This window comes from Oncorhynchus gorbuscha, linkage group LG12, assembly GCF_021184085.1.
Source record: "Oncorhynchus gorbuscha isolate QuinsamMale2020 ecotype Even-year linkage group LG12, OgorEven_v1.0, whole genome shotgun sequence".
Taxonomy (NCBI): domain Eukaryota; kingdom Metazoa; phylum Chordata; class Actinopteri; order Salmoniformes; family Salmonidae; genus Oncorhynchus; species Oncorhynchus gorbuscha.
Window position 1 is genome coordinate 20410792 of NC_060184.1, and position 25923 is coordinate 20436714.

Consider the following 25923-nt stretch of genomic DNA (forward strand, 5'->3'; position numbering starts at 1 on the left):
ATTCTCTATGGTGGTTGGGGCGTGACAATGACTTGGGTGGGTTATCTAGGTGATTTATGATTTATGTTGGCCTGGTATGGTCCCAATCAGAGGCAGCTGTTTATCATTGTCTCTGATTGGGGATCATATTTAGGGAGCCATTTCCCCATTGTGATTTGTGGGATCTTGACTATGACTATGTATAGTTGCCTGTGAGCATTATATTAGCATCACGTTTCGTTTGTTCGTTTTATTGCTTTTGTGCTTTGAGTTTTCTCTTCCTAATAAAAGAGATGGAAACATACCATGCTGCATCTTAGTCCAATCATTATGACGATCGTGACAGGGAGGGAGACCTGAATCTGTGTAAACCCTCACCAGTTCCCTCCTCCACCCCTCTGCGGGTGAGAGGGGGTCTGGTTGAAGTTATTCATTGCAAACCTGATCTGACCTATTTGGATCCTCACAGGACAGTCATGACTATGGCTAGGCTATGCTATGAAACCACTAACTATTGCAGAGACTTTTTTTTTGCAGAGGCCGCAAGTGATGTGGTGAAAACAATGTGTGGGAAGGTGGAGGCACAGAAACGCACATCAGTACCTTTGTCAGATAACTGTTAAACTCTTTCTGCTATTTCTAGCAATCAAGAGGAAACTGACTGAATAACTCAAAACCTCCCCAACTTATTCTCTCCAAATGGACGTTAGCTGTGAAGGCCAAGATACCAATAAATGTACTTTTGTTCGCTATACATGTTTGGGGATGCTATTCACAAGGATATATTGCTCTGTCTCGCGATTCCTGAGCATGAAACAGCACAAGGGATGTTCAGTGTGCTCCGTGGCTAAATTGACGAAAAACAGATTCTATGGGAACGAATGGTGGGCTTTTTCACAGATAGGAGCTGCATATATGTCGGGACGGTGGGTAGGCCTCTGCACTTCAGTAATGAATGTCTCCCTATGCCATATGGACGCATTGTAGGAAACACTAAGAGCAACTGGCAGTAAAAGAGCCGAGCACAGAACTCTGAGATATTCTGCAGCAGGTCATTTCGGCTGTAAACTACATCAAACCACATCCACTGTGCACGCCTGTTCACAAAACTACGTGGAGATATGAGATCAGAGCGTGAAATATATTTGATTTCATACCGAGGCTTAATGGGTATCGAGGGGGAGGATTTTTTGCATTGAGAGAGGAACTTCACAATGAATGTAAAACAAACCGACTTGGTTGACTTTCTGTGTAATGACAATAACATGTGTCTCCTTGTCTATGTAACAGCCATACTTTGGGAAACTGAATGCAGGCAAAACACAAAATCAATCAATCAAATGTATCTATAAAGCCCTTTTTACATCAGCCGATGTCACAAAGTGTTATACAGAAACCCAGCCTAAAATGCAAGAAATGCAGCTGTAGAAGCACGGTGGCTGGTTCCTCCCTAGAAAGGCAGGAACCTAGGAAGAAACCTAGAGAGAAACCAGGCTCTGAGGGGTGGCCAGTCCTCTTCTGGCTGTGCCGGGTGGAGATTATAACAGTACATGGCCACGATGTTCAAATGTTACATGGGACAAGGTAGCACGTCTGATGATGAACAGGTCAGGGTCCCATAGCCACAGGCAGAACAGTTGAAACTGGAGCAGCAGCACAACCAGTTGGACTGGAGACAGCAAGAAGTCATCAGGCCAGGTAGTCCTGAGGCATGGTCCTAGGGATCATGTTTTCAGAGAGAAAGAGAGATAGAGGGAGAGAGAATTAGAGGGAATATTACATTCACACAGGACACTAGATAAGACAGGAGAAATACTCCAGATATAACAGACTGACCCTAACCCCCTAACACAAAAACTATTGCAGCATAAATACTGGATGCTGAGACACGAGGAGTCGGGCGACACTGTGGCCCCGTCAGACGATACCCCTGGACAGGGCCAAACAGGCGGGATATAACTCCACCCACTTTGCCAAAGCACAGCCCCCACACCACTAGAGGGATATCTTCAAACCACCAACTTACAAAAACATTCTACAGAAGAGTGACAGTGGATTCAGAGGAAATAATTCTTATTGGAGAAAGAGACTTTCAAAAGCCAACCAGGCCCCCTTCCCTCAGCTGTGCATTTTTCTAAACAGAAAACAGCATCAGTAAGTGTCCCACACAAGTGAACACTGCTCACCTCCAACGCTTGGAATAGTGCTTTGGGACTTACTTCCCAATCCTGTTGACTGTGATCCTGACTCAGTCGACATGCCGGTAAGTGAAATCGAACAGCTGATCGAGCTATCATGTGACAGAATGCATTCAGGTCACTACGGAGGAGTTTTGGTTTCTGACTTAAAGGGAATAACATGCCTCTAAACATCAATGTTGTGTTCAAAACCACAGTTTACTCGGAGCTGGGAACTCGGAAATCTCTGACTTCCGACTTTAGTGCGTTTACAACTAGCAACTCTGAAAAAAACAAGCTCCGACTGGGAAAAATCTTTTATAACAGTCATACAACTCGGAATTTCAACTTTCTAGAGCTCCAACTTTCCGACCTGAAGGTCATTCACTCGTATTTTTCAGTGTTCCCAGTTGTCTTGAAAGCACCATAAAACTCATGGTACCCTTCGCCAGCTGTGTGAAGCTGGATTCAGTGCTCTTGTCTGCATTAAAACCAAATATCGTTCCAGGTTGGATGTGACAGCAGAGATGACGTGCTCACTGTTGACCACGCTCCCTGACTTTGAGAAGCTTCAATGAGACATGCATCAAGCACACCCATCTCATTAGTGGTGGTGAGATAAGATACATTACGTCTGACTAATTTGCTATTGACTGTCATAGCCCCACATTAAAAGTATGTGATGGTGAGTTGAGAAGACCATCATAAATACTGTGAGAATGTGTTTCAATTGCCTGCCATAGCCCCAAATAAAAAAGTAAATATTGACTGTTAAGAATTACATACTTTGTTTTCATATTGATGGGTTCCCGAGGATTTTCAGTTATCAAAATGAGGTTGTGGACCAAAAAAGTTTGGGAACCCCTTCCCTGTATGTTCAACCTCACCTGAGAAGTATTCTCTACTGCTGCTAAAAGGGTTTGACTGAGTTTGACCTAAATTAAACATTTAGTGACATGCCCTCTTTAAAATGTTTGGTTCCTAACCTTACTCCCTGAGCTTACTATATAATTCAGCGTAAGGAAGTGGCATGCAGAGGGGAAATAACTTGTTCTTTATAATATTCTGTGTTGTCCTTGTTGTTGTTGTTGTTGAATCTCCCTGGCTCTTTCCTTCCACAGTACGTTGCACTTTTAAAGGTCTTAACAGCAGTGTCTGTTTGAACTCATTTCTGTGCTGGTGATTAAATGGACACACATGGCTAGTTAGGCCATGGTGAGGGGGAGGCCCATGGTTCACCTGGGCTGGATTAGGGCCTGCTGAGCACAGCAAATATTGGAAATGTCAATCCATTTGATAATGTCACTAGGCCTCAAAGACCAGAGTCTGCACTAAAGGGAACATATGCTTCATGCTGCCCAAATGAGATTCAGCCCCCCTCCCCTCTTTCTATCCTCTCAGCCCACTTCAGGCTACTATCAGAGGGCAGGGTCTGAACAGGACTGAATGCCCATTCCCCCCATCCGGAGTCTAAGGGTTTAATAACCCAAAGAGGGACACGCAAATTACAGCGATAATATGTTAACAGATGGAGATGAGGAGAGGAGGCCTTCCATAGAAGCCATCCTCTCCATTTTCAAGAATCTCATTTATATCGACACAGCATGTCACTCCATCCTCATCAAAACCCACCTGCTACATTGCGGTCAGCTAGTCTCCCTGGAGTTCACCACAGGAGTCTGTGTAGCCAGACAATGCACAATGAACAATGTTTTATTTTCAGATATTATGTATTCTGTAAGTGTATGTTCGACACGTCGCCAGATGGCGAGACAACAGACAAACATGACAACAGTTTGTTTACAGAGGTTCTCTATCAAGGTGGACACTGAAAACCTGCAGGAAGACACACTTCTAGAAAAGGGCCTATTCCAGGGTTGGGAAAGAGAGACGTACAGAGAGGCTGACTGAAGTAACCTATAGAACAAATGGTTTTGTAATACTGGTTCGTGGTATGATTACATTTATTGACATAACGAAACAGGTTCTTAAAGAGCACCAATGTGTCTTTAAACAGCACCAATGTTAATGTAACCTATACCACCTCGTATTGAAATGGGGGGCAATCTATCATTTAGTGCGTGGCCTGGAAGAGCAGAGCAGGAATGTAAGCGAAGGTCTATTTTTTTCCTTATCCACTATAAATCCCAAATGGCACCCTATTCTATATATAGTGCATTATATGGAAAAGGGTGCAATTTGGGACACAGCCAGAGAAGGAAGCCCAGCTGTGGATAAATCACCTACAGCCGCTTTCATTTGTTCTGTGCACTGGGACATGGATGCTGTAATATACAAATGATCCGGTTTTCTTCTTCATTTTATCAGCATATAATAAATCTACATGACGTTTGGTGAAGAACTGTGCCTGTGAAGGGATGTGTTTATGATCCCGGACTAAAGTGGGGTTTGATTTACGTAAGAGCAACATCGCCTCCTGGTTCAACTGAATTTTTTACTCACTGTTGGAGAGGAAAAATAAATATTTTATTAGTGTCTTTACAAAGTCCAACATTATTGTGTAATGTTCCCTTGGTGTTCACGAAGAAGGGAAGGGGGGTGTCTGACTAGCTCCTGGGGTGTTTGGTTTACTGTTGTCATGAAAATGAATGTATACATTATGTGCAGAAAATAACTGGGATTTAATAAGCCATATCAATTTCTGTAGCACATGAATAATGAAGATAATGAACATATTCATCTCTCAAAATGTATGGACCAAAGGCATTCACAGATCACAGAAAAATATTGGCCATTTTTTTCATTGGTGCTGCTCATCTGCTCTCCTACAGAAAAAAATGCAGATTGACGGAGGATGACTTTCCCTCAAGCTGATATCCGTGTTTCATTCATCACCTTATTACAGGCAATAACAGCATGACCAGATCGATGAAACAGAAGATAGAAGCTTAATTGATCATTCAGATGCATTTCCAACTGTACAGAACAAAATGAACTATACTTTATACATGTAGGCTATGTTGTAATTTCAAAATGGAGTCAAGACTCCTTGGCCCCACAATATGAGACTAGACCTCGGTACCTACTCTTATGTATTGGTCTGCCAATCACTGAGAACAAGCTGATCACATCCATTAGAAAAAGCAGTACCCATACAACTCACACAGCATTTCCTACAGTTATCCTAAGTTGGAGGATGTCATATAATTCCAATCAGTCCCCTGGCCTATAAAAGCTCAGCCAGAAATCTAGCCTTCTCACCTTAGACACACAGAGGATTTGGAACCGTTTATAAGAGACCTGTTTAAACGACCATGATTTTAAAATGGTCACTGTGGTCCTGACATCTCCTCAGGGATACTGCGTTAACCAGAGAGGTGACTCTAATGATAGGAGATCTCACCACCGAGACCTCTGCCTCCTCTGTCTGTTCTGCTCTGGCTGTGTATGCACACTCAGACGGTTGCCGGGAGAGATGGAGGTGCACGGTTACAGTCTCTGAGGAAGCCCCCCTCCCGCCGGTGGAGCCCAACCTCTCTCAGACACCTGATCTGAATCCAATCACGCCAGCCGTCTGTGTGTGCTCTCCACTAACTCTAGCTAGCCGCCCAGGAGACGGCTCCTTCTGTCCACATGCATCTCTAATGAAGATCCATTCTGGATATTGGATAGTGGATAAGCACCCTGGCCTCAATTCTCCACTTTGCCCTGCTCTTCCACAGAGAGAAGAGAATGCTTGACACAGTGGCCATTTTAAAATCATGGTCATTACTGTTTTTAAACAGGTCCTACTCTATAAATGGTTCCAAATCCTCTGTGTGTCTAAGATGAGAAGGATAGATTGAGAAAGGTGGCGTTCCACCAACGGGAGAGGGGCTTCCTCAGAGAGTAACGGTGCCCCTCCATCTCTCCCAGCAACCATCTGAGTGTGTATACACTGCCAGAGCAGAATGCACAGCGAAGACAGAAGTCTCGGTGGTGAGATCTCCTATCATCAGAGGATCCCTGAGGAGATGTCAGAACCAGAGTCATCCTGTCCTTTAAACATAGAATAGGCAAGTATAAAACAACAGCACAGGGAATTTAGTAGATATTATCTTCCTGCTCTGCAGTAATGATTTCATACATACAATACATTCAGAGATTTTGGTCCAGTCATATACAGAATGCAATGGACACAAGGTCTTATACAGTACTTTGTGATTATTGACATTTTCTTTATTCATAGGCTTCAATTGACAATTCCAAGTAGTTTAATTTCCTGAAATGCTTCAGCTTTGCTAGTGCTGTGCGTCTGTTTTAATGTATCTCCATAAAACCAAACAGGAATATAAGCAGTCTGCACAATGTCCAGAGAATCCTAATCCTGCAGCAGTCCAATTAGAAAGCTACTTTTAAGGTAAATACCTTTTGGTTATTTTCCTTTGCCCTATGATTAATCCAACTTCCTGCAGATTGGACTCAATTAGCCTTTCCTGTTTTATCGTTATCATTGATTCTAGGGCCTCCCGAGTAATGCTGTGGTCTAATGCACTGCATCGCAGTGCTGGGGGTGCCACTACAGACCCGGGTTCAATCCTGGGCTGTGTTGTGACTTGGAGTCCCAAGAGGCAGTGCACAATTGGGTTAGGGGAGGGTTTGGCTTGCCGAGATGTCCTTGTCCCATCTTGATCTTGTGGCGGCCCAGGCGCATGCACGCTGGCTGCGTTCTAGAGTTGTGCAGTGTTTCCTCTGACACATTGGTGTGGCTGGGTGGCTGGGTTAAGCGAGCAGTGTGTCAGGAAGTAGTGCGGCTTGGCAGGGTCATGTTTTGGAGGACGCATGGCTCTCGACCTTCGCCTCTCTCTCTCGAGTCCGTACGGGAGTTGCAGCAATGGGACAAGACTGTAACTACCAATTGGGGAGAAAAAGGGGTGAAAATAAAAAATGTAGGTGACCCATTCATTGTCTTGCTGGTGAGAATAGTACAACATTGCAGTTGCACACCACCATGCAGGATTCAACACAAACAATATTCACAACTACTTTCTATATATCCTTTCCATTTTTGGGAACGTGCTTGTGTTTCCTTTTCCAGATGGTAATCTGTATTCCTTCACTGTGTGACACTTACAAAAATAGCTTTCTCTCATTCCCTCTGTAAACTCTGTCATTCCAGTGGAACCTAGGAGATCAAACTGACTGACACATGGGTCACTGTGGTATTTTTAGAAGGGATACTCCGTGCTCACACATAGTGCCATTTCCATTAACCCCTTAAGAACTCTAAACAGGAGCATACTTCGATGTATAATGGCTGTTTGAATTGAAATTGTGACATTCAGTTACGGCAATATTAATATACCTTTTATATTTCGAGGCAGAGCAAAGTATACCCTTGCAAAGTTCCCGTTGAGGATAATGAAAGTGACTGAGATGTCAGAGTTGGGGAGAGAAGAGTGGAGATGTGACAGCCAGGTCCAAGGGACTTCCTCCTCAACAAAAATAACAGACAAGCATGGCAGTCTAGGGAAGACCAGAGGAGAATAAATGTTTTCTTGAAAATGTATACTGTTCTATAATGTACCATCTTTTGTATTTGGAATATAATTTCTCTAAATTCAGGTACTTGTTTTTGATAGCATGGTGTCATAGTTATGGGCATATTACAATGAAAAGTTATATCTACTTTTCTATAATAAAAAAAGAGCCTTGGCCTTCAGAAACTCAATGGTCCACTCTGTCTGCCAATAAAATCTCACATTAGAATTTCTTAGCTAATCAGCATAAATAACTGATTTCCAATCATTATATCTGTTTAGGATAATGGTTAATAATATCTGCCTGCATTGGTTTATTAGCACTTTGGTTGATTGCCACATAGTTCCTCTCAATGAGTCATAATAATATTTAGACCAAAGTTTAAGACTCATCAGCAAGTTCCCTGGGAGAGGGTGCTTGTTAAGATTTACAGGCCATTTCCTGGTCCCATTTCCTTTAGTAGGTAATATGTGTCACTTTTTATAACATTGAGGAGTTGAAGTGTCGAGGTGAAATGTTAAGTGATGTTTCGGTGAAATGCAAAGGAAGGGAAGAGATTGGCTTAGCCTTAAGTGGATATTCCAACCCTCGCAGTCGTCGTCCTCAGATCATCAGGATCACAGCTCCTACTCTTACTAGGACATAACGCTTGGATGAGCATAATATTTGTCCTTGAGGTGTTTGGATGATGTACACATAGAATAACATCTAGAATACCTAAGATCTCTAAGGATGTGCAGGTCAGAAAAGGCATGTACCGGTAACTGCAATACCATGGTATCTTGCTGGTTTACCATTTGTTCCCACTTGCCCTGTGTTGGTTTTTAATCTTGATTTGGTGATTTTCTTTGTATTGATTGGGATCCACGTGTGGTGAGATCTGAAGATCACTGTAGCTTATCAGTATCCTTTTTCTTTTTGCCACAAGAATAGGGAGCATATTAAAGGCCATTCATGTTAGCAGCAACGACATCAAATCCTAATTTATAAATGGCCATAGCACACATCTACTACACATGGTGCAAGTTGGATGTTAATTATTTTTGATTGAAGCTGATAGCCTTGACGTTTTGATGAATGCACAATGGGGAACACTCTCGGTATTTTATTCTGCGTAATGATGCATTCTGACAATACTTAATGTGCGTGGGGTCATAAGATTCACTTGCAATTTTCTACCTAAATAATTACCATTTGGAAATTAATCATGCAACTTCCACTTCCACTGAGTGACAAAATTAAATCCATTAGTCTATTGTGCCATCACCTTGCAGGCCAGTGTGTGTGTGTGAATGTGAATACTAATGTCTCATCTTCAGCACTCTCCTTCCATTGATGTTTCAGTGTGTTGTTGTCTTCCTTAGAGGTACTATACTGTAATTCCACTGGTATGTGTTTTTTCTCAATGACATCATATACTTCAAATATACAGCACCAATGAAAAGTTTGGACACACCTCATTCCAGGGTTTTCCTTAATTTTTTAAAACTATTTTCTACATTGTAGAATAATAGTGAAGACATCAAAAATAGGAAATAACACATATGGAATCATGTAGTAACCAAAGAAAGTGTTAAAAAAATCTAAATATATTTGAAATTCTTCAAAGTAGCTACCCTTTGCCTTGATGACAGCTTTGCACACTCTTGGCATTCTCTCAACCAGCTTCATGAGGGAGTCACCTGGAATGCATTTAAATTAACAGGTGTGCCTTGTTAAAGATTCATTTGTGGAAATGATTTCCTTCTTAACCTGTTGCGACGTACCCGGGAGCGTAATTATAGCCTCAAGCTCATTACCATAACGCAACGTTAACTATTCATGAAAATCGCAAATGAAATGAAATAAATATATTGGCTCACAAGCTTAGCCTTTTGTTAACAACACTGTCATCTCAGATTTTCAAAAAATGCTTTTCAACCATAGCTACACAAGCATTTGTGTAAGAGTATTTATAGCTAGCATAGCATTAAGCCTAGCATTCAGCAGGCAACATTTTCACAAAAACAAGAAAAGCATTCAAATAAAATCATTTACCTTTGAAGAACTTTGGATGTTTTCAATGAGGAGACTCTCAGTTAGATAGCAAATGTTCAGTTTTTCCCAAAATATTATTTGTGTAGGAGAAATCGCTCCATTTTGTTCATCACGTTTGGCTAAGAAAACCCCCCGAAAATTCAGTCATTACAACGCAAACTTTTTTCCAAATTAACTCCATAATATCGACAGAAACAAACGTTGTTTAGAATCAATCCTCACGGTGTTTTTCACATATCTATTCGATGATAAGTCACTCGTGGCAGTTTGGTTTCTCCTCTGTTCAAAATTGAAAAATACACACACCTGGAGATTACGCAATAGTTTCGACGTAGGACACCGAGCGGACACCTGGTAAATGTAGTCTCTTATGGTCAATTTTCCAATGATATGCCTACAAATACGTCACAATGCTGCAAACACCTTGGGGAAACGACAGAAAGTGCAGGCTCATTCCTTGCGCATTCACAGCCATATAAGGAGACATTGGTTTCGCCTGTAGCATTAGTTCTGTGGCACTCACAGACAATATCTTTGCAGTTCTGGAAACGTCAGTGTTTTCTTTCCAAAGCTGTCAATTATATGCATAGTCGAGCATCTTTTCGTGACAAAATGTCTTGTTTAAAACGGGAACGTTTTTCATCCAAAAATGAAATACCTAGAAATACTAGGTTCAAGAGGTTAATGCGTTTGAGCCAATCAGTTGTGTTGTGACAAGGTAGGGGTGGTATACAGAAGATAGCCCTATTTGGTAAAAGACCAAGTCCACATTATGCCAGGAACAGCTCAAATAAGAAAAGAAAAATGACAGTCCATCACTACTTTAAGACATAAAGTTCAGTCAATCCGGAAAATGTCAAGAACTTTGAAAGTTTCTTCAAGTGCAGTCTCAAAAACCATCAAGCGCTATGATGAAACTGGCTCTCATGAGGACCGCCACAGGAAAGGAAGACCCAGAGTTACCTCTGCTGCAGAGGATTAGTTCATTAGAGTTAACTGCACCTCAGATTGCAGCCCAAATAAATGCTTCACAGAGTTCAAGTAACAGAGACATCTCAACATCAACTGTTCAGAGGAGAATGCGTGAATTAGGCTTTCATGGTCGAATTGCTGCAAAGAAACCACTACTAAAGGACACCAATAAGAAGAAGAGACTTGTTTGGGCCAAGAAACATGAGCAATGGACATAAGACTGGTGGAAATCTGTCCTTGGGTCTGATTAGTGCAAATTTAAGATTTTTGGTTCCAACCTCTGTGTCTTTGTGAGACGCGGTGTAGGAGAATGGAGGATCTCCACGTGTGTTTTCTGGAATATTTTGAGGTTGCCTGAAGATTATGATCACTTGCATTTTGGTTGTTATGAGTTATTGTTTTTATCACCTGCCCATTGGGGCAACCACAGAGCTTGTGACTGCTTAGGCCACTTGCCCCGGGCCACAGGGAAACCCTTGTTGTCAATCTCCAACATTTCAACATGTAGCTAGCTAGTGTTAGTGTTCAATTGCATTGTGTACGGGACACGTTGATTGGCGCCATGATAATGTTTTCTATGACACCACTCTCAGGTTGAGTTATTATTTCTTGGAGTTTTACAGTAAGATCAAACGTCGAGACTAGAAACTTAGTGGCAATTCAGCCATATGCTCTTCTCATTGGGAGTCAGCATTCACATGTTCTTCCCTGAACTAACCTTTCCTCCTCAAAGCCAATTAAAAGCTGACATTTCTCTACCCCTTTGCTAATGAGAATGCACATAAACTCATAGAGATGGCTGATGATGAAGGTTAATTGGCCTAAAATTGGAGGAAATGTTGAAACAGGCAACACACCCAGGAAAATGAAAGTTACATTAACCCATTAATTAATGTGTTTGATGTGTTCAAATCTGGGAATGCAACAACAGTATGTGGTGTTGAGGCTTTACACATGAACATTTTCAACACGTGTGTGCGTGTGTGTGCACTCGTGTATGTACATGTGTCATGTATGTCCGTCATCACCGGCCCTTAACTCATTTTTGTGGGGACTTTTCTACGCTGTGTGGAGTCATCAGATGAATTTATTGCGGCTGATCAAGGGCATCATTCAAGCTAATTGAACATCAAATCAGACATCCCACTCATTTGATTTATGGGGATGGCCAGTGCTATCTCTTTTTCATCTCACATGGGGAGCCTCTCACGTCCACGAACAAGAACTCTATGGACCTGAATGACTTACCCCTCCATCCATTACTTTATCATTTTAAAAGATGACCTGTTAAAATGTGGATTATTTTAAAGATTTAATTGTGTCATTTCAGCCTGAGGCTGTTATTTTAAGTGTCTTCCAGACTTTGCCTGATAAATGACCTCTGAAGACATCCTAGCTCCCCAACAAGCTACCACAGTCGCCAGTCTCAGAGTTAGATGTTCATCCATGTTTCTCAAACGTCAATTTTTCGAAATTGTTCCAAATTTCAAATTTCGGGGTTTTTAAGGTTAAGTTCAGGCATTAACTCAGAATTCTTACTGTTAGGCATTAACTCAGAATGGTTAAGGTTTAGGGTTATCAAAAACAACTACAGTATCGCTAGAACATGCAAACTTTTGAACCAGAGGCAGATGCTTATGCCCATTCCCATCCACAAAACCCTACCAAAACCTAAACCTACTTGAAGGAAACAGGTGGCCGGTTTCCACATCATTTCCTGACGTCCTCAGACATGGATGGATGTCGAATACTGACTTGTATCACGGGTGACTTGTCTGAGCTCCCTGCTATCAGATTGACAAATGAGGGCACCATGAAAAAAGGAGTGTGCCTGCTTCTACACTCAGGTGTAGAAGGTGAAAAGACAGGCACAGGCCTTTATCATTACCACCTGTCATCAGTAGTTTCGTCTTGGATATTTCGACGGCACCTATGCATGTACTAAATGTACGTGTACCATTTGTCAAGTTTCTGATATTGGTTCTGTTCTTATGAAGGACATTGTGCTTTTTCTCTCTCACGTCCCCATCGGGTCAGTCAAAACAGAACATTGGCTATGACTGTTTGCACTCTCCTCCGGCCAGTGTTCTGAACATTTATTTATTTGCAGCAAGCTACACCACATCACCTCAAGCATCTAAAGCAGCCAGAGAGTCTACACATCCCCTAAAGGACCGGTCAAACAAGGAGTGTGAACTCAACCGAGTCTTTAAGATACCAATGCTTTGTCCTTGATACTATCAAATACGATTCAGTTTTATGCTTGTTTGAACTGTCCAGCCTAAAATGGAAAAGGATAAATTACCCATGTTGGAAGTGTTGGGAGGGAAGACCGACACAATGCTCCTGTTGTCATTTTTCACGAGGCCCACCAGGCTACACCAGAGTGGCTACTTGGTATACAAGGCCGCAGTAAAAGGAAATGGATCATGATTGTCACGCTCTGTCGCCTCACTACCAATTTCCTAAGCCGTATTTCTCTCTAATATTGTTAGGAGCCAATAACTCTTGAGGGACAAGTGACAGGGGGCGGTGGAACGTGAGGCACCAAACATGACAGCACACAATACTGAAACAACTCATGCCTGGAATTCATTTCTATCTTTAAATTCCCATCAGTTATATTCATATCGATTAGTGCTTCTCAATCCTGGTCCTGGGGACCCAAAGGGGTGCATGTTTTTGGTTTTGCCCTAGCTCTACACACCTCATTCAAATCACCAAAGCCTTTTGATGAGATGATCATTTGAATTAGCTGTGTAGTGCTAGCGCAAAAACAAAAATGTGCACCCGTTTGAGTCCACAGGACCAGGATTGAGAACCAGTGGATTAGAGTGACAATGCCGAAAAGACTGTGGTCATTGTCTTTGCATAAGAGTACAACTCATGGTGACAAGTTTAAATAAATAAAAAATGTATAAAAGAGACAAGTGCTCAAGGTCAATACTGGCATTCATTAGTGAACAGGTTTCTATAAGGATCATCATCATGATGTCAGGTAAGTGCCTAAATAAAGGAATAGAAAGTATATTGAAAGCAGGTGCTTTCACAACAGGTGTGGTTCATATGTACTTTATGCTTTTGTCATAATCTTTTCGTCTTTGACAACAGCTGATCAATTACAGTAGATATGAGGCTATGCTACCGACATCAACGAATAGCGGGATACGACGCAATCGCAACCACGCATGACACATTCTCAGTATGCGAAGATAAGAGTATGTGAATTTTCAAAAATAGAGTTTAAATGCCAGGATGTTATAGTCATTTCGGCTCTTCATCTAGTATAATTTAATGCACACTTTTCCACAATGCATTGGAAGAGGTGGGCTGCGAGTGATAGGCCCTAGTTCTCTTCAAGTGGCCAAACAACAAAACTAGGCTACTTAACTGGGAAGATCCAGAATAGCGAAGCTTCTGCTTTGGTGTTCAAATGTAGGCACAGATCTTTTGTCTTTTTTTGGTGGGTTTCTGTTTTTTCATTGAAAAGTGTTTTTTATTCTCTTTGGCCTTCGTCAGAGCTTTTAAACAAAATATTAAATCTTTTGATTTCTGAATGTGTCGGCACCGGGGACTTGGGATGTGGCTGTGTTATTTATGTCTTGTTAATCAAGCCTTTTGATTTGAACATATGGATTGTTGGAGTTTTTTAGGCTACCTATTCAATTATTTCATTTATGGATCAAGTCTTAGCAGTCATTCTGAACTCGTTCCTAATGATCAGAGGTTCAGTTTATTATGTTGCTGTCTAGCAATTCTGAATTTGCGATGCACCCAACTGTCCATATTTTTCAGTGCAATAGCCTTTTGATTTGAACACTCAAAAAATGTTGGATTGTGTGCCAGGCTATTTAATTTCATTTATACATGTTACAGCACTTTGGTTTCACTAATAAATATGTTGAAATGGAACGAAATGATCAGTTTCTGTCTTCAGTCCTTTTAAAATAGGATATATGGGCTATATGGTCCACTACAGTATAGGTCGAATGTGATAGTCTGCCTATAACCAACCTGAGTAGGCCGATAACTCCATTCCTGTTCTATTCAGAGTCTATGGAAATGAATCTAACAGGAAATGAGCTATTATCATGCTGGTTAATGCGATGCATGTCAGTTGAATTTGGAAAAATCCCACCACACAAGGCCCTGTCCCACCTACTCAGCCAGTCAGGAGCCGCTAATGCATACCCCATACTTTTTACTAAACAGTAGGTGCTAAATAGTATGCGTCGATTAGTACATTGTATGCAGTTTAAGTATGGGTATTCGGACACGGCCAGTGACTTTGAAAGAGGGGTCACAAAGGGACATATGAGGTTTGTGTGTGTGTGTGTGTGTGTGTGTGTGTGTGTGTGTGTGTGTGTGTGTGTGTGTGTGTGTGTGTGTGTGTGTGTGTGTGTGTGTGTGTGTGTGTGTGTCACCAGATCTCAATCCAATTGAAGACTTATGGGAGATTCTGGAGAGGAGCCTGAGTCAGCGTTTTCCACCACCATCGACAAAACACCAAATGATGGAATATCTCGTGAAAGAATGGCACATTGAAGCTGTTCTGGCAGCTCATGGTGGCCCAACTCCCAATTAAGACTCTTTATGTTGGTGTTTCCTTTATTTTGGCAATTACCTGTATGTAGGATTTGTTTGGTCATAATGCTATTGAAATGTATCAACTGCACTCAACAGCCATTTTTACAATCTGAACAGGAGGTATACTTAGACTACTATCCTCTGGACACGGCTTATCATTCTAAGGAGGTGGAACTCTCATTGAAAATAGTTATAATATTTGTATAGGTTTTATAAGGTGTTTTATCATTCCATACTTTCAGAGAGTCTTTTATTATTTTTACCATGCATGAGCTCCTAAAACCTGTAAGTATGTGAACCGTGAGATCCTGGACCACACAAGCATGCGCTTGTTAACGCAATGGCTTCCTCGACTAGTGAAATCCTCTAAAGGTCCAATCATCTATTAAGCTAATTCCCCTCCACCACCATGCATACGCTACTGAAATGAGATCAGATAACAGTCAGCCCACTTGAAAGATGGCTACATATAGATCGTCATATTAACTAGTGCTTGCATACCATTTCACCCGTTGAACATCAATGTCATGACTCAACTGAAACCCGATACATCCAGCCAATATGTTTCAATAGCATCAATCCATGTTACGACACCTAAATGTAATAATTAACCATGTCCAATTTGCTATCAAATGAACATGTGACACATATATTTAATTTAATGTAACTGATTTATTGACGACTTCGGAGACATTACATTTAAATGATGCAAGTCGGCAAGTTGAAACGGCCTGCTGATTTGCAAAAGGTATCCTGTTTTCTCTGGGGGCGTATCATGGTTCAAGTCTCTATTCCGGGGTTAATAGTTTAGTATCCAGCCTATTGCTCCACCAATGAACAATCTGTACGGCGGCATTGGCCCAATGATTTACAGTGCATATCCTCTCTCTACACCATTATTGCTCCTACGTCCTACCATATAAAGTCATGTTAACAGTCCTCCTGTATCACTTCAGAGGAAGTTTCAAACATAATATCAGCGACAGCACCATTGTACTTCCCAGAATGTGTTTGTCGACACAAGTTATTTTGCACTTGAACACTCAATGGCTGCACTACAGACTAGGAGTGCAGTATCAATAAATGTTCCTTGAAAGGGTATAGTTGTTATCCGTATTCTTCAAATGGCATATGTTAATGCATTCATAAGCAACATTAAGCGGTCACCAAAGGCTCTTCCTGTGTCAATTACAGTTTGAGATACTCTAAGCAGAAAGCAGCGTCGTTATATTTCGTTGCGAGGCATCATTCCTCAATGAAAGTAAACACGTGTCAGCACCTTCTCATAAACAGTTTTTTTTATCAACAAATGAGAAGTTGGTTGAAAGGAAATTAATGAGAAGTCATAAAAAATATAGGAGATGGCCAGAAAATGAAGGTAGTAGAAGGGGATGAGTTTGGAGAGGAAAGGGAAAGGGAATCTGTCACATGGTACAAGGAGTCGGGAGACAGACGCAGAAATGCGTAATCGTTTTTCTATTACACCCAAATTACGGTGTGCCGTGTAAAGGCGCTGGGACGAAGACCAAACAAACACTATACAGGGTAGAAACCCAAACAAAAGAGCGAGGAGTTCCTCTAATAAATTACAGAAGCGCACAATGATTAACACACGGCACGAGACCCGAAATCATCTGCGCAATCTGCGCAATCCACAATGGCACGAATGCCAAAACACACAGCACACGTACTCACACGAACCAGCAGACATTCAAACAATAATCGACAGGACACTGGTAAACCAAGGACACACTTATACAATTACTAATCACTGGGAAAGGGGCCAGGTGTGCGTAATGGAGGTTCAGGAGGGATCTGTGACAGACTCATTTGAAGTATGAGCACATTCTTCTAGTCTGGAAGCAGCCAAGCCCTCTAAGCTAAGGAGTGATGGGTTTCAGGGTTGCTGCGTGATGTGTGTTCCTCATGTAATCATAGAGGCAGTCATTTTCCCCACTGTCTGGTCCAGGGCAGGTGAGGACTGAACATCATTCCTATGTGTGAGCAGCTTGTCATTCCTGAGATCCCTCCTCTCCGGGTTTATCTGCTCCCAGACTATTGATTCAACACCAAACCCTAGCTCAGTAATAGAAACATAGGGTCATTCATCAATATGTTGACTCAGGACAGGAGATGAAAACCACTGGCAAATTATCATGTCCCTCCTCTCATCTCCAATCAGTCAGAACTAGGGTCCATCCCTAAATATGCAGAGTTTCTACTCCAGCCCCAGCAGCAGCCCAAGGACAACAGCCAATCTCCAGCCTGATTCTCTCTACCTCTACCTGGCCATGTGAGGGATGACCCCAGGTGGCCCCAAATCAGTCCACATTAGTGCTCATCTGTCTTCATCACTCACTGGCGAAGGCCTTTGGGCTGAGGACTACATCTCGCCCACAAGACAAAAGAACCACACCATTAGTCTTGATTCCATTTCAGGTGCAATGGTGACTCAAAGTGTCCTGCCATGGCCAAGGACGGTGCCGCCTCTACAGCCTTCTTTCTCCCAGAGGACCTCCTCTGAGGGATGGAGCCACTGGTCTGCCTTCAATCTCTCATCCTCATAGTCCACTCTACGGACGTTGGCTTGTCCATGATGAATGTGGCCTACCATTTGTCTTTATCCTATTAGAGGTGTGTGACACCAGGTGGACGGATCGAGCCTAAAGGAATACATTGAAATGCTACCTGTGGGAAAAAAGGTTTGAGCCATATAACCAGTTCATTGGGGTTTAATTAAGAGGTTGAACATAAGAGGTTTGAATGATGTGTTGATTTTGAAGGCCTAAAGTTATGCGTTGGAAACAACATATTTCAAGCCGATTGATTCATTAGTTAAGCAAATATCTGATTGCTCATTCCAGTGCAGACTGGGATGTAATAAGTCATTAAGACCTGCAGCAGAGCAGAGCATTATCCAGAGGTCTCTATCTGCAGTGCCTGAAGACCACTGTACTTTAGAGCCATCTTTTAATTTGTAACTGCTTTAACGCTTGGCTAAAATTCATGTCCAAATAACGGTTTTAATTACACGATTAGGACAGATCTGCATTCCCCCAGGAAAACAGCTGATCAGTCCCTTTTCTGGGAAGCTGTATACAGAGAGGCTTAAATCCATGTGATAACATAATGTAAATATGCTATGCAAATCTACATGAGATTTCCACATTTCCCCGTGGTCTCATTATGAAGACATGTTAATATGTATTCTAGTCCACTCTGGTAGCCTGATATTCTATGTTAGCAGCAGGAGGGGTAGGAGTGCAGACTCCATAGGGCTGTAATTAATGTACCAGTGCCTATACAGTACCTTAAAGGCAGATCTCAAATCAAATCAAAATATATTTATCATATGCACCGAATACAACAGGGGCAGACCATACTGTGAAATGCTTAGTTACAAGCTCTTAACCAACAATGCAGTTCAAGAAATAGAGTTAAGAAAATATTTAATAAATAAACTAAAGTAAAAAAAATGTTTTTTATATATATAATAAAAATTAACACAATAAAATAACAATATTGAGGCTATATTCAGGGGGTACCGGTACCGAGTCAATGTGGGGGGTACAGGTTAGTCAAGGTAATTTGTACATGTAATAATCTCACGAATAAACCCATTTACATTACTTCATTACAAGCACAATGACAATAATAACAGAATTGCCGAGAACAAACTGGAAAAGGACAGCATTTGTTTACATACAGGAACAATTGTTTACATACACTTAGGTTAGAGTCATTAAAACTCGTTCTTCAACCACTCTACAAATTTCTAATTAACAAATTATAATTTTGGCAAGTCGGTTAGGACACCTACTTTGTGCATGACACAAGTAATTTTTCCAACAATTGTTTACAGACAGAATATTTCACTTATAATTCACTGCATCACAATTCCAGTGGGCCGAGGTTTACATACACTAAGTTAACTGTGCCTTTAAACAGCTTGTTCAAATGTTCATAAATGACCAGCATGGTCAAATAATAATAATCACAGTAGTTGTCGAGGGTGCCACTCAGGAGTAAATGTCAGTTGGCTTTTCATAGCTGATCATTATCTCTACCGCTCCTGCTGTCTCTAGAGAGTTGAGAACAGCAGGTCTGGTTCAGGTAGCACGTCCGGTGAACAGGTCAGGATTCAATAGCCGCAGGCAGAACAGTTGAAACTGGAGCAGCAGCACGGCCAGGTGGACTGGGGACAGCAAGGAGTCATCATGCCAGGTAGTCCTGAGGCATGGTCCTAGGGCTCAGGTCCTCCGAGAGAGAGAAAGAAAGAGAGAAAGAGAAAATTAGAGAGCTTAAATTCACAAAGGACACGGGATAAGACAGGAGAGGTACTTGAGATATAACAAACTGACCCTAGCCCCCTGACACAAACTACTGCAGCATAAATACTGGACACTGAGACAGAAGGGGTTAGGAGACACTTTGGACCCATCCGATGATACCCCCGGATAGGGCCAAACAGGAAGGATATAACCCCACCCACTTTGCCAAAGCACAGCCCCCACACCACTAGAGGGATATCTTCAACCACCAACCTACCATCCTGAGACAAGTATAGTATAGCCCACAAAGATCTCCGCCACGACACAACCCAAGGGGGGGGCGCCAACCCAGACAGGAAGATCACATCAGTGACTCAACCCACTCAAATGACGCACCCCTCTTAGGGATGGCATGAAAGAGCACCAGTAAGCCAGTGACTCAGCCCCTGTAATAGGGTTAGAGGCAGAGAATCCCATTGGAAAGAGGGGAACCGGCCAGGCAGAGACAGCAAGGGCGGTTCGTTGCTCCAGAGCCTTTCCGTTCACCTTCACACTCCTGAGCCAGACAACATTCAATCATATGACCCACTGAAGAGATGAGTCTTCAGTAAAGATCTAGGAGCACGAGGACAGATGAAGAGCCTCGGTCTGACGCCATTGAAAGGTAGTTTACCACCTTCACAAGTGCAGTCTCAGTGCTATGATGGGGTCTAAAACCAGACTGAAGCATTTCGTATACACTGTTTGTCTTCAGGCAGGCAGTGAGTTGCTGCGCAACAGCTTTTTCAATTTTTTTTTTTTGAGAGGAATGGAAAATTCGATATAGGCCGATAGTTTTTTATATTTTCTGGGTCAAGGTTTGTCTTTTTCAAGAGAGGCTTTATTACTGCCACTTTTAGTGAGTTTGGTACACATCCGGTGGATAGAGAGCCGTTTATTATGTTCAACATAGGAGGGCCAAGCACAGGAAGCAGCTCTTTCAGTCTTTCAGTTTAGTTGGAATAGGGTCCAGTATGCAGCTTGAAGGTTTAGAGGCCATGATTATTTTCATCATTGTGTCAAGAGATATAGTACTAAAACACTTGAGTGTCTCTCTTGATCCTAGGTCCTGGCAGAGTTGTGCAGACTCAGGACAACTGAGCTTTGAAGGAATACACAGATTTAAAAAAGGGGTCCGTAATTTGCTTTCTAATGATCATGATCTTTTCCTCAAAGAAGTTAATGAATTTATTATTGCTGAAGTGAAAGCCATCTTCACTTGGGGAATGTTGCTATTTAGTTAGCTTTGCTACAGTATCGAAAATAAATGTCCTCAATTAAGTTGTAAAAATAGGATGATCGAGCAGCAATGAGGGCTCTTCGACACTGCACGGTACTGTCTTTCCAAGCTAGTCGTAAGACTTCCAGTTTGGTGTGGCGCCATTTCCGTTCCAATTTTCTGGAAGCTTGCTTCAGAGTTCGGGTATTTTCTGTATACGAGGGAGCTAGTTTCTTATGACAAATGTTTTTAGTTTTTAGGGGTGCAACTGCATCTAGGGTATTGCGCAATGTTAAATTGAGTTCCTCAGTTAGGTGGTTAACAAATGTTTGTCCTCTGACGTCCTTGGGTAGGCAGAGGGAGTCTGGAAGGGCATCAAGGAATCTTTGTGTTGTCTGAGAATTTATAGCATGACATGTGGTGCTCCTTGATTGGGGTCTGAGCAGATTATTTGTTGCGATTGCAAACATAATAAAATGGTGGTCCGATAGTCCAGGATTATGAGGAAAAACATTATACAACATTTATTCCTTGGGACAAAACTAGGTCCAGAGTATGACTGTGACAGTGAGTAGGTCTAGAGACATGTTGGGTAAAACCCACTGAGTCGATGATGGCTCCGAAAGCCTTTTGGAGTGGGTCTGTGGACTTCTCCATGTGAATATTAAATTCACCAAAAATGTGAATATTATCTTCTATGACTACAAGGTCCGATAGGAATTCAGGGAACTCAGTGAAGAACGCTGTATAGGGCCCAGGAGGCCTGTAAACAGTAGCTATAAAAAGTGATTGAGTAGGCTGCATAGATTTCATGACAAGATGCTCTCAAGATGAAAACGTCATATTTTTTGTTTGTTTGTAAATTGAAATTTGCTATTGTAAATGTTAGCAACACCTCCGCCTTTGCGTGATGCACAGGGATATGGTCACTAATGTAACCAGGAGGTGAGGCCTCATTTAACACAGTAAATTCATCAGGCTTAAGCCATGTTTCAGTCAGGCCAATCACGTCAATATAATCACGTTAATATTATGATCAGTGATTAGTTCATTGACTATAAATGCCTTTGAAGTGAGGGATCTAACATTAAGTAGCCCAATTTTGAGATGTGAGGTATCACGATCTCTTTCAATAATGGCAGGAATGGAAGAGGTCTTTATCCTAGTGAGATTGCTAAGGCGAACACCTCCATGTTTAGTTTTGCCCAACCTAGGTCGAGGCACAGACACGGTCTCAATCAGGATAGATGAGTTGACTACACTGACTGTGCTAGTGGCAGACTCCACTAAGCTGGCAGGTTGGCTAACAATGGAATTTTGGAATTTGGAATTTTTACCAGGATTAAATGTCAGGAATTGTGAAAAACTGAGTTTAAATGTATTTGCTAAGGTAAACGTCCGACTTCAACTGTAAATGGTTGAATTCATGAATCCATTTTTCAAGTTCTTCTTGTCCTAATAAAGACCAAAAGAGGACACATTTCCTGCACAAAGGGCCTTTCCAGTTGCTGCTCTTTTCCAATTAGATGAGAAGACAATGCTGTACTGGTCTAACTAATAATGAGGTATGAGTAAGGATAAGATGGGAAATCATTACTCAGCGAAATTGTCTTTATCACATGGAAAGACAAAATGGAGGGGCAACCAAGGAGGAAGTTTAGGGTGGATACCTTGAAATGTCTGACTTTCAACAGGATCCTGAAGACAAGCATTTAAAAAAGCAATTGGACATTGATTTCTTGCTAATGCCATCGGAGAAAGAGGGAAGGAGGGGAAAAATCTTTGCAAAAAACTTTATGAGCCACTCATGCATGTTATTAAAATCGTTGAACTGAAATCCTCATTGAAAGATATGGGATATACTGTAGATAAGACCTAGGAAAGGAAACCACAACTTGCCAGAGACTATGAACTAATATACAACTTATCAATGCATTTATGGCAACCATAAATTTAAATGACAGGACACTAAAATCCCCACTAGTGATACGCAAATATCCCTGTAAGAGAATATTGAGCATCTCCAGTTCACTCATCAATTCCGTTAGCACCAGTACTGTGTGCATGAGGATGTCTCTGCCTTCACAAACCATAGCTTGGCTTGTCCCTGTTCAGGTAAAAGTAATTAGTAGTAGTTAGTACAAGTTTGTGCTATCTATTTAACAATTGATCTTCAGCTCAACTCACATAACTTTTTGTCTAAGATCACAACGCCATTTGGGAAATCATCCTATAAGAATTACTCCGTGAATAAAAAAATACCAACTGTTTTGTGTCTAGCGACCCATCACAGTTTGCCAGTGTTTCTGTTGGAATGGATTCTTGGGGCAATTAAGAGTTGGATCTTGTGGAACGTGGGAAGAATCAGCACGAGAGCATAATGACAAATAGTTCCATTTACATTTGAGTCATTCAGCAGACGCTCTTTTCCAGAGCAACTTACATCTACAGTAGTGAGTGCATACATGTTCATACTGTTTTACATACATTTCTCATCTTCTCAGCAAACAGGCTTCAGCCCACATCTGCCAGCACATCACTGTCTGTGTTTTTTTTCCTCACTTATGTCTTTTAACCATTCAGATCAGCTCAGAAAAAGATCTGATGTGATTGGTCAAAAGACAAGAAAAGGGATTAGAATTGGGCTGACTGTCTAAAAATGGCCACTGAGGCACATCTCTGTACATCACAGAGTTTACAATGCATGACCAGTTTGAGGGCTGGTGGAATAGGATAGAAAGGAAACAACATGAAGGAGAGGGGTTAGAGCTGTCCTTCATTTATACATGTTTTAGATACCATCCAGACAACTGATGTACAGTACGGTATGGTTGAGCCCTAATTACTTAGGGCAGCATGTTGAATCTGTCCATTGTTTAAGATAACAATTAATTGTGCAGCTCATTGTGCTTGCAAGGGGCAGTGTATAAAGACCAGGGACATACAGTACATACAGTATTTACAACAGTGTGTCGTTGTAGATTATTAAGGTGCATCTATCACATGTATGGGGCAGAACATCAGTGCAATAAACCAATTCCACACCCCCTTAGGAGTTAAAGGGCCAATAGTGCGGTGTCGTGGTCTTGTTAAGAAGATAATCATTTATCTTGAGGGTTACTTTTGAATAGTAATGCTTTAACGCAGTTTTGTGTTTTAATCAGATTTAAGTTTCCCTATGGCAATGATTACCCACGGGGGCTACGCTATTGTTATATTTACTATTTTAAAACAAATAACATAAATTGTGCACGGATGTTACGGCTCTCATTGGTAGAATGACCGGACCAAGGTGCAGCGTGGTAGGCGTACATCGTCTTTTTTATTGATGACACCAAAAGCAAAATAACAACGACAAAAAATGAAAGCGCACAGTTCTGTAAGGCAAAGAAACTATACAGAAAACAAGATCCCACAATCTAATGGTGGGAGAAAGTGCTGCCTAAGTGTGATCCCCAATCAGAGACAATGATAGTCAGCTACCTCTAATTGGGAACCACGCGGCCAAAAACATAGAAAGAGAAAACATAGAATTTCCCACCCGAGTCACACCCTGACCCAACCAAACATAGAGAATAATAAGGATCTCTAAGGTCAGGGCGTGACAACGGAGGACTGAAATTAGACATCATGAGATGTGACCGTCGCTGCAGGTTATTGGAACCCCACATAAGAGTTCAGCTAATATTAAACATTATGCAAATAATTGAGATCTACTTTGCAACTGGGTTAGTAGATTTGCTGACATTATATGGAGTGTTTAAAAAAAATGAATACTAGGTCCAGCAGCTTGTCCACAGGGCAGGGCATAGATCAGATATAGAACATAATGGTTGTAGGTCACCAGGTTGAAGTTTCCCTAAACCACAGATCTAGAAAAAGCCTATTCTCAATCCTAAACATGACCATTAGAGGATATTAACATATCTGATCCTGTATTGTGGATAGGAGTAGCTTCTACCTTCTGTGGTTGTATTGGCCAGATAGTTGTGGTCTCTCAGAGCAGTGGTTCCAACTCCAGTCCTCCAGTACATCCAACAGTACACCTTTTTATTGTAGCCTTGGACAAGCACACCTGATTCAACATGTCAACTAATCATCAGGCCCTCAATTAGTTGAATCAGTTGAGTTTATCCACGGCCAAAACAAAAATGCATGCTGTTGTGGGTACTGGAGGACTGGAGTTGGGAACCACTGTCTTAGACAGGCATATGGGAGTGAGGGCCCCTCTCGTCTCCTCACATGACTGAGATTAGAGCGGTGCCGGAGCGGTCAGTCAAAGTGAATGTCATGTGTGGGAGATCAATAGCCTGACAGGAGCTGGTGTAGAGAGGTACAGAACTGACAGCTAGTCAGCTACACATGAATACTTACAACCTGGTTGCCATTCTTTGTCTGTAGGTGTCTAAAAGATCTTGTCCTGGGGAATTTGACATGTAGCCTATGTGGATTTATATGCATGTGAGGAAGTCAATAAAGCTACAACCATAGTATTCACAACAAGTTGACCTTTTACATCTGTTTTCAAGTGCAAGGAATAGACTTTTGAAATATTATCTGAAAAATCATGTTTTGTTATTTACTTTATTACAGTGCTTGTCAAATGTATCAATGTGACAACTATGTCACACCGGAGTCCATATTGAATCATGATACATAGGCCATTCATTCTGAAGGGTATAACTACCTTGTTTCCTCCTTGAAATAAGAAGCACTCCTTTCTGGCACTTCAGATGATGGTCACACATGGAAATGGAGCACTTATTCAAAATAAACCTGATATTTCAGCGCCATGTACAGTGTGATTAGCCTCTTGATTCAAAATGCAATATTACCCCATTCACATAAGATCTCTCCATTTGAACGTCAAGTGAATTCAAAATGACTGGAGGTTGAGAGCCACTGAGTGAGAACAGAGCACCACCCACAATTGGATTACTGTACCATTCTTTCAGAGTGATTACAGCAAAGGCGCAGGTTTATGTCCCAAATAGCACCCTGTCATGTAGTGCACTAGGAATAGGGTGCCATTTGGGACACGGACCGCATCTCCACTGTGGCTTTCTTCATTCTGTTATAAAGGATTAACCACTGTACAGCTGCAAGCAGACGAAGAAAATTACATCATCCAACACTGAATTTAGCTAGTTTCTGCACAAAC